General features: G+C 39.5%; 1 protein-coding gene and 1 long non-coding RNA gene across 5 annotated transcripts in view; one reads left to right on the top strand and one right to left on the bottom strand.

Moving 5' to 3' along the window:
- The window catches only part of LOC111346639 (uncharacterized), a 327471-nt gene that overhangs the window by 52648 nt on the left and 261953 nt on the right, over positions 1-12870 (bottom strand). The window lies entirely within an intron of this gene.
- LOC111333916 (uncharacterized) lies at positions 37-3689 on the top strand. Of its 3 annotated transcripts, none has more exons than XR_015989402.1 (4): positions 37-447; positions 1480-1800; positions 1922-2164; positions 2368-3689. It is a non-coding gene; the product is annotated as an uncharacterized LOC111333916 (long non-coding RNA). The 3 variants fall into 3 exon arrangements; XR_015989401.1 differs by having other exon boundaries at positions 38-447; positions 1981-2164; XR_015989403.1 differs by lacking the exon at positions 1922-2164 and having other exon boundaries at positions 43-447.

Raw genomic sequence — 12870 nt, 5'->3', positions numbered from 1 at the left:
GGAACAGCGTACGCACGTGAGTTAAGGAAAATTTCAGACATGCGCAGATGACTTCCCTTGTTGTGTTTACTTCACCCCTTCACGCTTTTAAAACTTTACCGTTGAATATCTTATCAAAACACAAAGTCTCTGGTAGTTAAATACTTAAAACGCGAAGACTGCAACGGAGTTAAGGATTCTACCGTTTTATTTTTTTTCTTTTCATCGACTTAGTGTTAGAAATGCTATTTTTTCGTACTGTTCTGTCATTCATTGCGCGTGGTGTTTACTATTTGGAATTTCGAAACGGACAAGTTCAAGAATCGGCATCGTAGTTTCAAGGCAAGTTGAGGTTTGGAGTCCACTGTTGTTCGTATTAAAGTTGTTTACATGTTTTTAACGCGCGCTCGAGATGTAATGGAGGAATGAAATATATCGACTGAGTAAAGCAAGCGCACGATGCTCGAGGTAAGATTATAAACTAGGTTATCTTGACCCTATCTTGGGGGTGTTGGTGGTAATAGGTCGATTAGCTTAAATTCAATATCGCCCACCCGAGATCGAGAGTGAACTCCGGTTTATTCGTCAACAGGAACCAAGAGCAGTTAATTATCAATCACTTCTCGGGTACTCGTTGGTGCTATTGATAATGTTTGACTGATATCGATTGTTAAATCAATGCTTATTCCCTTCGGGCGCTTTGAATGTGGAGGATCGATCGACCAATACACTGATTCTTTTTCGACCACACTACATATTCATATTTGTGTTGGTCCAGATTTAGAGGCTATGACAAGTTGCCCGTATGTGAAAAAAAATTCCATCGGTGTAGATATTTAATAGGGGAAGAAAAACGTTGAAAGGGGAGAGAGGATTCATTACTGGTCAGATTTGTACTACTTATCTTTTACACGGAAAAAGGAAAGACAGGATAATGAACTTGGCACATTTTTAACAGTTCCAGTGTTTAAATCTAATTTATTACTGTTATGCATTGTACACTAACTGTATGTAACATAACATTGGCTGCATCACTTAGCTTTGCCGTTCCTGTACAAAATGAGTCACTTAATGTACAACAACACCCATACACAAGTCATGTACTTATCACATTAAAAGTTACCTACTGCTAATGGTATGTTTAATTATACATATGCAACATTATAATGATGTAATCTACATGTAGTTAAATATTACATTTATTACGGTCTTAAACTGCTGTAGTGAAGCGACAGCATTTCAATGTTTGTTTAATATTCTACTAAGCTACAGTTATGCATAACAATTTAAAATCACATATATTACAGCTTCATTTACCTACTGTTCATTTTGAATGTAATGTTCAATTCATTTAATTCAAGATCCAATACATGATTAAATACATGTTGACATACATTTACTTCATCAGTGTGGGTCAGTGAAATCAGTTCTTATGTACAAATCTAAAATGTTTAAAAATTACTGAGCCACCCCTATGACTACTTTATTCTTCATGTGTAGGCAATGGCGTATTAAGTATAGTCATGTGGGACCTGGAAAGACAAGTAGTTGGAGGTTGGAAGACATTTGGAAGGTTTTGTAAACACAACTGGCATTCTCTTGGTAGATCATAAATTGGTAGCTCCTCCCCATAGTTCCACACCTTTAGCGCTGCTACCTGCATGAGTCTTGGAACTTGTCCATCAGGTGTACTGGTAACTCCCTCATTTACTGTTGGGCTGAATGACCTTTGTCCCTCCAGTGCAGATGTTCCCTTGGCAGAAGCTTTCCAGTGAAGTTTAAGTTAGCGACCATCAGCCATTAGTGACTGAATCATATCCGGTAAGTCATTGTTTACTTTCTTTTCTATCCAAGCTTTAGGGTAAACGTGCTTTGCTGTAAGTGGCCCATGTGTGTTGTTTTCTCTAATCTTGTTTAAGTTCTTTCTTGCCTCTTGCAAAAGGTCTGTGGTGAGCATTTGGGCATATTCTTTCATTCTTTCTTCACGAACTTCACATGCAGCTTCTGTGGTCCTGGTGTTGGTTTTTCCACTGTGCAGAATGTTCTCAACAAATGCGATTGAAGCCTGTTTTGATAACTCTGACATGTTATCATTACGATACAGTTGCGAAAGGTTGAACTGTCTTTCTGCAAGAACATTGTTAACTGGAAGACTGAAAATGTGCTTGGCGTAGAACGCAAACAGGTTTGGAGTGGCTTCTTTACTTATGAGTGAGCTCTGTTGGGATAAAGCCATTTCTTTGATCTCACATAGCAATTGGGGTTCCTTTAATTTCCAAAGAGTGGCCCATTTAATTAATCCAGCTCTGTCCTTAGAGACCAATGTGAGAATGTTCTGTCCATGAACATGAAAGGGAATGTTCACTGACTTTTCTTTTTGATTTTCAGATCTGACTGGAATTTCAAGAAGCTTTAAAACCGAATGCCAGAAATGACTTTGGTATTTCTAATCAGCTCCCATTCCAAACAACTTAGGAAAAGTTAACCACTCTGCTCCATGATCTTTGATTACTTTAAGTGCTTCTTGTAACATTGGCCTCTGCACTTGTTTGTGAAAATGGTCAATAGCTGCTGGGTCTTTCAATGACATCTTTACCTGTTGTGATGTTACAGGAAAATGTTCTGATGGAGACTTTAACATTTCACTTAAAGTTTCATGGTGCTTCAAAACAGTTGCTGGCCAGAACCGTGCAAGGTAACCACTGGAAAAACCAAGTTCTGCATCACGAGCTTGGGATGTGTTCAGAGATGGAATGATGAACTTGTCAAGGAATTCAAACAAAAACTTGATTTCAACTTGAATCATAGGACTTGAGCTCATCTTAATGACATTTCGCGAAATAGTGTGGTGGTTATCTGATTTTGGCAATCTTTGAAGAAGATGCTCAGCAAGTTGTAGACAAGCTTTTCCATGCTTAAGATATGACTGGAGAGCCTCATGATAATATGTTCACCTTGTGTCAATGAATGTCGTAGGAAGGGGTGGCTCTTTACTGAGAATACCTAGAGAAACATACATAACTTTGTATTGGCTTGGACGCTCATGATGGAGCCAAGATATTTTATATAGCAATTGTAAAACATGGGGGTTACTCGTGTCAACCTTTGCTCCAAACCCAGTCTGGCACATTCTTCTCAGCATGATGTTTAGTACATGTGGGTAGCATCCTACAAAGAACATTTCCTTTCCAAAAATTTTGGTGTTGTTTGCTAAGAGACCATTTACTTTTCCCTTTTGGGTAGAGGCATTGTCCCCAACCAACCCCAAAACATTGGTGATGTCATATTCATTTTTCACAACACGATAATCCACATCAGACTGGTGTTTTCCAAACCCATTTGCTGTAAGGCTGTTTGCTAGGACATAAGCTCAGGGCTTGCTCTCTCTAGGGCACCAGGTGTGAACACCTACTATGTGCCTCACTTCTCCTCCCTTGTGGGAGTCATCGCTCAAGAGATGAAAATCATACTTGGAGTTTGAGAAGCACTTCCGTAAAAATTAGTTTTTCTGCTTCGCCTAAGAGAACATTCCAGTCAGAAAGTGTACTTGGGGAGACAACAAAATTTGTGGGGGGGGGGGGGGGGGAAGGCCAATAAAACAAAATATTGAAAATCAGATGTAATGCTACAGGTGTCTTTTGATAAGATAACAAAGATGCATGTTGCATGTATCTGACACAAGCCATAAACATCAAAGTTCTTTGGTTGTATCCATTGTTACCATGTGCAAATGTCTCCACAAGGGAATATCCCTTTATGACAAACTCATTGTCCTCCTGCAATTTCTTTTTCAGTTTTGAGGAAGCAGATCATGTCCCCCTTAACTTGTTGCTGACTTGTTTTTCTTTTTTTTCAGTAGACCTAAGTTTGTTTTGACACTTTTTGAGTTGAATTTGGAGCCTCAACACGTCCTTTTTCAATTGGATGTTCCTTCCATTTACAAATACTGAAATTATGAAAAGGTGACATTTGAAATTAGTCAAATTTAACTCACGGATTTCACATGATAGAGTATGGAAAGAAAGAATACAAAGTGAAAATGTCCGACTAGAAATCCTATCAATGAGGTATGTTTAGAAGCTCTCGATACTGTATGACACTTAAAGATACGCGTCGTTATGATTTGCCGACCGAAAAATTAACTTGCCTCTACATTTTATTACTGACCATGCGGCCATATCGACTACTCTATCTTAACATTCGAGAGGTTTTTTCTTCGGCTTCTGTTTGGTGGGAGTGTTTCGGTTTATGATTAAAACCATTTAAAGGGGTATCAACTACGGTCGCGCAAGTTGCAACCGGCGCAAATTCAGAATGTGAATGAAAATCAGTCACCGTGATTGGTGGCTCAGACAATCTGCAGTAGTATTCGCAGACATTTGCAAGTGTTTGCATTTCCATTCCCTCCTTAAAAACACTTACCTAGACTGCGTCTTAGGGTTTTGACTGTTCCTTTTAGATTGGCGTTTTAGGATCTCAAACCCTTACACTCTCTCTCGAGTCGATCGAGTTTTTCTTTACTTAAAAAGCTGCATACTTGCACTGCAATGCTACTTTTTTGTATTTCTTCGGAATAATTCACATATTTTCTCGGCTTCTTTTTGACTGGTGGCTGATTTTTGGAAAACTGACTGCCGTGAGCTCTTTTACGTGTCATCAGGTCTCATCGTCGGCGAGTCGGCCGGCGATTAATTAACAAAAATCTGTAACTTTGATGTAAACAACTCACGGCACGAGCCCGCGTTCCTTTTCTCACGCAGTGCTGCAAAGTAATGTAATCTGCGCATGTCTGAGATTTTCGTGGGTTACGGTTTCCATGGCTGGGGTACCTTTCCGTGAGGCCTAAAATTTGAAAGAAAAAAATAACGCGTGATATTTGTACCCGTCTCGCGCGTTATTTGTATTCAACGAAACTCATTCGGAAAATGATAGTAAATATAAATATAAAGGATAATTCACTTATCCTAGATTAAGACACTGTGTGTATAGTAAGAAAGATATGCCCAGTCCAGCCATTATGAAAATTAACAATGCGTAGGCGCATTTCCCGCGAAGAAGCCCCTCGGTGCTTATTTAAAGTTTCGGCTAAAAGGAGAGGCCATGATTATTTTCCTGTACTGATTCTGGAAAAGTTAAAACTTGAAAATTTATCGATAAAGAGGCAAAATTAAAACAAGTTTTTCCTTACATCTCTATTATCTAAAAAATTGAGGGAGGAGGGGGTGCGGCTTATTTGAGAGGGGCGTTAACTGACATTATGGCCAAGGAAGTGGGCTGGGTGCTTATTCGAGTTAGTGCGCTTATAGAGGATGTATGGTATTTGCCCAAGCCAGAACACTGAGATTCAATTTGACACTTGGCACGATACTAGACACATATCATCACATGTCGAAAACATGTTATATATTTGTATCGAGACTTTTAGCCATTTGAGAAGTAAAAGTATTTGGGGACGTGTTTTGAGGCAAATGTTCGGTTGTTGAGTGGAAAAGAGAAAACGGTGGTTTAGATAACCAAGGAAGTCTCCAGAAGATCGATCCGTCGCAGTTGTTTGATTTTCTTCAACGTCTGTGAAAAGAGATTGATATCGTTTCGAGATTCACTCGTTGATTTTGCAGCTGACGAAAACCCTCCAGATACAAATTGTAATCCTCACAGTAGCTTCTTGGCGGCGTTCCAAAACAATAACGAAAAGTGAAAAGAAGAATGAGAGGATAGTAAAAAGGGAGGTGTTCTGTAAAGGAATTCATTTTTGCGCGCCTGGAATAACTCTATATTTTAATTTTTAAATATTAATTTTATTCTGCTGTGCGATTTTCGCAAATTTAGCTCAGACTGGCAGAGGACATTCCCTTAACTCTTTAACTCCTGAGGGTGACTAAAATCTAAGTTCTCACCAAGGTATCACTGGTAAATCAATGCTTATGAGAATTAAGAAAATGATCGCATACTTGAAAAGCTCTGGATTTCTTCACTAAATTCTCCTCGTCAGTGCCGTAGGAAATGAATTAAAGATATATAGTATGCAGAATGTAAATGCTGATTTTGGGGCGTGAAGGGTAAAGAGCGTCAGTAAAGCTACAAATATAACATTGAATACCAAGATATAAAAAATTGTACTTTACTGTTGTCTTTATTACCAACAGGTAGACAGATGGTTACCATTTGGTATTCATGTTTTGAAGTCTTTATTATCATATTGATGACTCCAACAGTCTATAACAATATAAATGAATAAAGGCTGATAGTTTCGAAAGAAACTGTTTGGGGCTGCGTCGGTGGGAGTAACGAAATAATTTGGATATATCAACAAAGTTGAAATGGTAAATTGGCCACCGTAATGATTACAAAAGCTGACGTTTCGAGCGTTAGCCCTTCGTGGGAGCGAATATAGGAGTTGTGGGTTGTGTGTGCTTTTAAAGGCAGAAAATGGAGCTACGTTATTGGTGGGTGCATGGCAACGAGAAAAACATGAATAAATTAGTGGAATGAAAAGCGTTCATTGATCCCTGTGGGATTGAGACTGCCGGCTTGAAAGATGAGCTTTTGTTCAAGATTTTTACACCTTTCCGTGCTCTGAAATATACTTGGGAAATTTCTTACAATTCTTTATCCTTTTTAGACGTCAAAGTTTCAATTGAAGGTAACGGTTTATGCACTAGTGTGTATTACAAACCTACAGACTCGCATAATTACTTGTTATATTCGTCTTCTCATCCATCTCACGTTAAGAATTCCATTCCTTTTTCTCAGTTTCTAAGACTTCGTCGTTTATGTAGTAATGACTCTGATTTTCACCACAAATCAGAGTCAATGTGCCAGTTCTTCGATAAACGTGGTTACCCTGTTTCTGTCGTTCAAGCGGGTTACCACCGCGCTCAACTTATTGATCGACATTCAGCACTACAAACGTCGCATAAGGAAGATTCCGACCGCATTCCATTCACTCTCACGTTTCATCCTCACAACAACTCAGTTAAATCCATCATTCTTAAAAACTTCAAATTACTTCAAAACGATCAAGAGACAAGCACTATCTTTTCGCAGCCTCCGCTTATTTCATTCAAACGCGACAAAAACTTAGGCAATTTTTTGGTCAGAAGTTCTTTTCAGACTAATGAGCAACCAGACACTTTTAAATGCGCTCGTGCACGATGCAAAACGTGTCCTTTCATTCACAACACTGATAAAATATCGGGACCTAAACGATCCATTAAGATCACCGATCACTTCACGTGCACCTCCGCTAATGTAATCTATTGCATAACTTGCACTTATTGCAAAAAGATATACATCGGCGAAACAGGCAGAAGACTAGGTGACCGATTCCGAGAACACCTTCGAGACGTGGAAAGGAATGACAAGGACACATCTAAACCAGTCGCTAGACATTTTAATTTACCTAATCATTCTAAGCAACATATGGCAATCTGCGGTCTTTCCTTGCACTTAGGTGGCACGAAAAGCCGTAAAAATGTTGAACAAAAGCTCATCTTTCAAACCGGCAGTCTCAATCCCACAGGGATCAATGAACGCTTTTCATTCCACTAATTTATTCATGTTTTTCTCGTTGCCATGCACCCACCAATAACGTAGCTCCATTTTCTGCCTTTAAAAGCACACACAACCCACAACTCCTCTATTCGCTCCGACGAAGGGCTAACGCTCGAAACGTCAGCTTTTGTAATCATTACGGTGGCCAATTTACCATTTCAACTTTGTTGATATATCCAAACTATAACAATATAGGTTTGTATCGTATATTGCGGTGTCTAAGTATGTTGTACTGCAGTGGCTTGGTAATCCTCACACTAGGTTCTTGGCGGCCTTTGGGTTCTTTCTCCATGCAATTTGAGTCAAATTTGTAATCTTCAACAAATCAGATATTTTTACCCATGTTGTCTCGATATAAATAACACGCAAACAGAAATGTCACTGAGAAGCCTTTAATGTATCACCGTCGCCGAGAGAGAGAGATTTAAGTATCCATTGGATAATTAAACCTTATTCTATCAGTGCTTCCTTCAGTAACTTTATTAGATACAATGAATATATGAAGTTCATATATCGTAAGATCGTGCATCATACGTAAGTAACTTTATTGTTCTTTGAACAATCATGGCCTAATGTTGTTAAAATCTGCCTTATATACTGACTCCCATCAGTTTTGATTGGCCACTGAGGCACATAAATAACTGGGCCCTACAAAGTTTGGGAGGGAAAATTTGGATAGATATCAGGATTCTACTTCCACATTTCTTCAATCCTTTTGTTTTGACTCGAAGGTCTTTTGTAAGGCTCCATAGGATGTCCTCGGAGCTGTGCCTTGAAGAGGTTTGGAAAGTTATAGTGAAGCGAAGCTTCTGCTCTGATTCCGTAATAAAACTCAAAACATCCTTACACCCCATTGATGGGTTGAACACGCAGAGTGCAAAAGAAAAATTATATTTAACAATTGGTTCATGCTTTAGCGTGCACTATCGAGTTATGGAGCACGCGGGAAGTTTGGAGAGCACGAAAGAAGCGTAAGAGTTGCCCGAGGCGATAGCCGAGGGCAACTCTAGCTTCTTGAGTGCTCTCCAAACTTCCCACGTGCTCCATAACTCGATAGTGCACAGCTGAAAGCATGAACCAATTGTTTTAGAACATAGCCGGTGGAATTGTGCATCAAATCCGACGCGAAAAACGGACAACAATATCAGTTGAAGCGAATCGTGACGGCGCTGTTTCTGAGTCTCCTTTTCCTTTGTTTTTCTCTCTTTCTGCCTCATTTAAGAGCTCTAGCCCAAGGGAAAAGGTCGAAACATTGTCTTCGTTTTCGGACTAGTAGGCCGAGTTTCTGTTTGTATCCATTATTGTCGCGAAATATATTATTTTTCCCCGCGCTAACAATGGCCGCTCGCGCGAAAAAAAAAGTTCTGGCGAAGTCGGATTTGCTGACGCTATCAGCGTGCACTATCGGGATTTTGAGCACGCTCACGTATAATGAATTTAATTGCGCGACTCTGCTAGCTATGTTCTAATTTCCGTTAGGCGTAAACTTCGTCCCTAATCTATCCGCTGTGTAAACACGATTTAAGGCGAACGACAGTTACAATAGTTAGTCCTTTCTGTTAATATGAATTTCATTTTCTCTGTTTTATAGATTTTCTTTTATCGTGGATCTCAAAGACGAATGAAACTGTCCAATCGTGCCGCACAGCTATGACGGAGGTTTCCGGTTCATTTCACACCTGCACACTTTCAGAATTAGTTTTGAACGAAAAAAATCAACAAACAACTCAAAAATTTAACCTTGTACACCTTAATATCAGTATGCATATTCTCCATGCTGTTCTCGATACAGCTTCTTTAGTTGGTAATCATTTCCTTTATTCTCCTGACCTTAATGTTTGCTTCAGAGGTGATGTTGTAAGGAGAAATTAGATGTTGATCACTCTTAGTGCTCAAAGGGTTAAGGACTTTTTACTATCCTCTCATTCTTCTTTTCACTTTTCGTTATTGTTTTGGGAGGCGTTCTGTAAAGGAATTCATTTTTGTGCGCTTGGAATAACTCTATATTTTAATTTTTAAATATTAATTTTATTCTGCTGAGCAATTTTCGCAAATTTAACTTAGACTGGCAGAGCACATTCCCTGAACTCTTTAACTCCTGAGGGTAACTAACATCTAATTTCTCACCAAGGTATCACTGCTTAATCAATGCTTATGAGAATTAAGAAAACGATCGCAAACTTGAAAAGCTCTGGATTTCTTCACTAAATTCTCCTCGTCAGTGCCGTAGGAAATGTATAAAGGATATATAGTATGGGGAATGCAGATGTACTGATTTTGGGGCGTGAAGGGTCAAGAGCTTCAGTAAAACTACAAATATTACATTGAATACCAGGATATAAAAAATTGTGCCACACTGTTGTCTTTATTTCCAACAGGTAGACAGATGGTTACCTTTTGATATTTTGGAATCATTATTATCATGTAGATGACTCCAACAATCTACAACAATATAGGTTTGTATCGTATATTGTGGTGTCTAAGTATGTTGTACTGCAGTGGCTTGGTTGCTAAGGGACAGGTCATTATATAGCACCAGGGGGGGTGGGTAGGAAGGATTTTGGTTGTTTCAAGATTAAATTGACTTGATCTTACCATAAAAATGTCTGTACTCGAACTTAGTACCCCACCCAGCCGAAGCTTATCCCTGTTTCCTTCGCATGAAGCGACGAGGGGTATTACTACTACCAACTGGATGGGATGCTAGTCAATCATAAGGTTACCCCCCCCCCCAGCATCTAATCAGGTTTTCTCAATAGTTAGCCGGTACTCATTTATGCTCCGAGGCAATGGGGGAAGGGGGGGGCTACTGTGCACTGTAACTAAAGCCACGCGTAATTGTGCTCATCCAATTACTTAAAATATCCACACGCCTACGGTACTAAACATGAGTAGAAAAATACTTAGTCATGAGAGGACGAGAACTTAAAGGACTTAGCAGGACTTAGCAGAGTTAGTGTTTACACGTCTGTCCGCCATTACTGCTAGTGAGCCCGATGCGTCACTGCAAGTGAGTGGCACCTTAGTTGTGAATTAGACTGCACTGTAAGTATTTACTAAAACAGTGAATGGCGTTGAAGGCGCGCTCTGATTGGCTATTCAAACTCCGAATATCTTTTGCTAACAACCTCCCAGCAGTTCCGGCGGCATTTGCGAACGAAAATATTGTCATTGTCGCGGGAATGTATGGTTTAAAATTACCTTTTTGTGCTGTATTATCTCACTGTTTTAGTATATTCTAAAACAGTTATGTACTTCAGTGTCGGCGGCTTTCGGTGGATATTTGCCTCGCCGTCTTACCACTGGCGATTTCCACTTCTTTGAATAGTTGTTGATTATCTACTAAAGAGCAGTATTGCATATTGCAGTGCTGCACATCGCCCCCATGTCTAATCTATTAAAAAAAACCAAATGATTAACTAATTTGAAGAAAGTAACGAAATTTTCATCATCCAAGGACAAGTCGCCCAGAAAGAAGTTAAGATCATAAGTAAATCAGCTCCTTGAATAATTAACGAGATCTGTTACAAGATCAATAAAACATACAAAATTTTCAAAGCTTCAGTCAGCAGCAAATGCCCTGAAATGTGGTCAAAATACAAGAAAGCTAGAAATGCGGTCACGTCAGCTTTGCGAAGAGCTAACGCATCCTACTTCAACAATATGTTCGAAGAAGTAAAGAAATCTAGTGCCTACTGGAACTTAATAAACAGAGCTACAAATCGCTCAGCACGCAACAGAACAATAGGCCCCTTTAAGAGAACCGACGGCAGTTTTGCTTTCATGGATAAGGAAAAGGCCCAAATGATGAATGCATACTTTTCGGAGATCGGCGAGAACTTAATTAAATGACTGCCAATGCCACCGCAGCCCGCTTCAGTGGATGCCAGCACGTCACTTTTTATACTGTCACCTAAAAGCCTTATTTCGATTACAAACCATTCTGTTGAAAAAAAGATAAATAAACTTAAGACGAATAAGTCAGTTGGACCTGATGACATCTCGCCTAAACTTCTCAAATTGGCAGGAAAGGCTATTGTACCAGCATTGGTCAACCTTTATAGTGACAGCATTGAACAAAGAATTGTCTCAGTTTCCTCATGGAAGACTGCTCGATGAACTCCGCTTTTCAAAAAGGATGATGAAACAGACTGCGGAAATTATTGACCTGTCTCCCTTTTAAGCGTACCAAGTAAGATCCTGGAAGCAGAAACAAAAGATAGACTGGTGCAGCACGTTTTTGTCGACAATCATTTAATTACAGAGAAGCAATGGGCCTACCGACGCGGCTACTCGACTGAGCTCTTCCTAGTACATCTGACAGAAATATAGAGGAGAGCGTTAGACTCTGGTAATGTTGTCGCAGTAGCCTTTGTGGACCTCAGAAAAGCGTTTGACAGCGTATCACACGAAATCTTACTGAAGAAGCTGAAATATAATTTCGGTATCACGGGAGTGTTGCTCAATTGGATTAGGGACTACTTGAGGGGAAGAATGCAGTACACTGTGATTAATGGAGCCCAATCTGACATGTTACTAACAAATTGCCTACCACAGGGATCTGTTTTAGGCCCTATTTTGTTCACTTTATTCACTAATGATCTGCCCGCCGCGATTACCATGGGATCCCTGTTCATGTACGCGGACGATACGTCAATTTTCAGCATCGGAGAGTCTCCGACGCAGCGATTGCTTCCATGAACTGTGCTCTGTGAGAGGTCTACAGGTGGTGCCTATAGAATCGCTTCACACCTCACCGGACAAAGAGCGAAGTCATGTTATTTAGTACACCAACCATTATAGGACCGCTACCTCCAATATTTTTGGGTAAATCTGTTTTAGGCTATGGCAAAAAATCGCGTCTTCTTGGAATGATTGTAGACGACAAGCTTACTTGGATACCGCGCATATGCTAGAACTAGAGAAAAACTTTGCGAAAAAAATAGACTTATTGAAGCGCTCAAGGTTCTTGCCCAAAAATGTTGTTTTAAAGTTTTATTTTAGTGTAATATTACGTTCTGTGAAGTATGGTATAATATTATGGGGTTCGTGTACAAATTCGGATCTTCTGTACTCAACTGAGAAACTTCACTGTAGAGCAGCAAAAATTGTCTACAACTTATCCAAAGATACGGCATCTAATGTAGCTCTCAACGTTTCAGGATGGGATACGATCAATTTAGATTACAAATTTAAAATAGTTAACCTTTTTTATAAAACAAGTAGTCTCACTGCCTCAGTCTCTAGTTAATAGCATATTCATAAGGCGCGAATGTAGCTATTCACTAAGAGACCAAGAAGCAATAACCATAACTATATTCAACACTAGATTGTTAA

The sequence above is a fragment of the Stylophora pistillata genome, chromosome 7, assembly GCF_964205215.1.
Source record: "Stylophora pistillata chromosome 7, jaStyPist1.2, whole genome shotgun sequence".
NCBI lineage: Eukaryota > Metazoa > Cnidaria > Anthozoa > Scleractinia > Pocilloporidae > Stylophora > Stylophora pistillata.
This window is presented reverse-complemented; position numbering and strand designations above follow the sequence as displayed.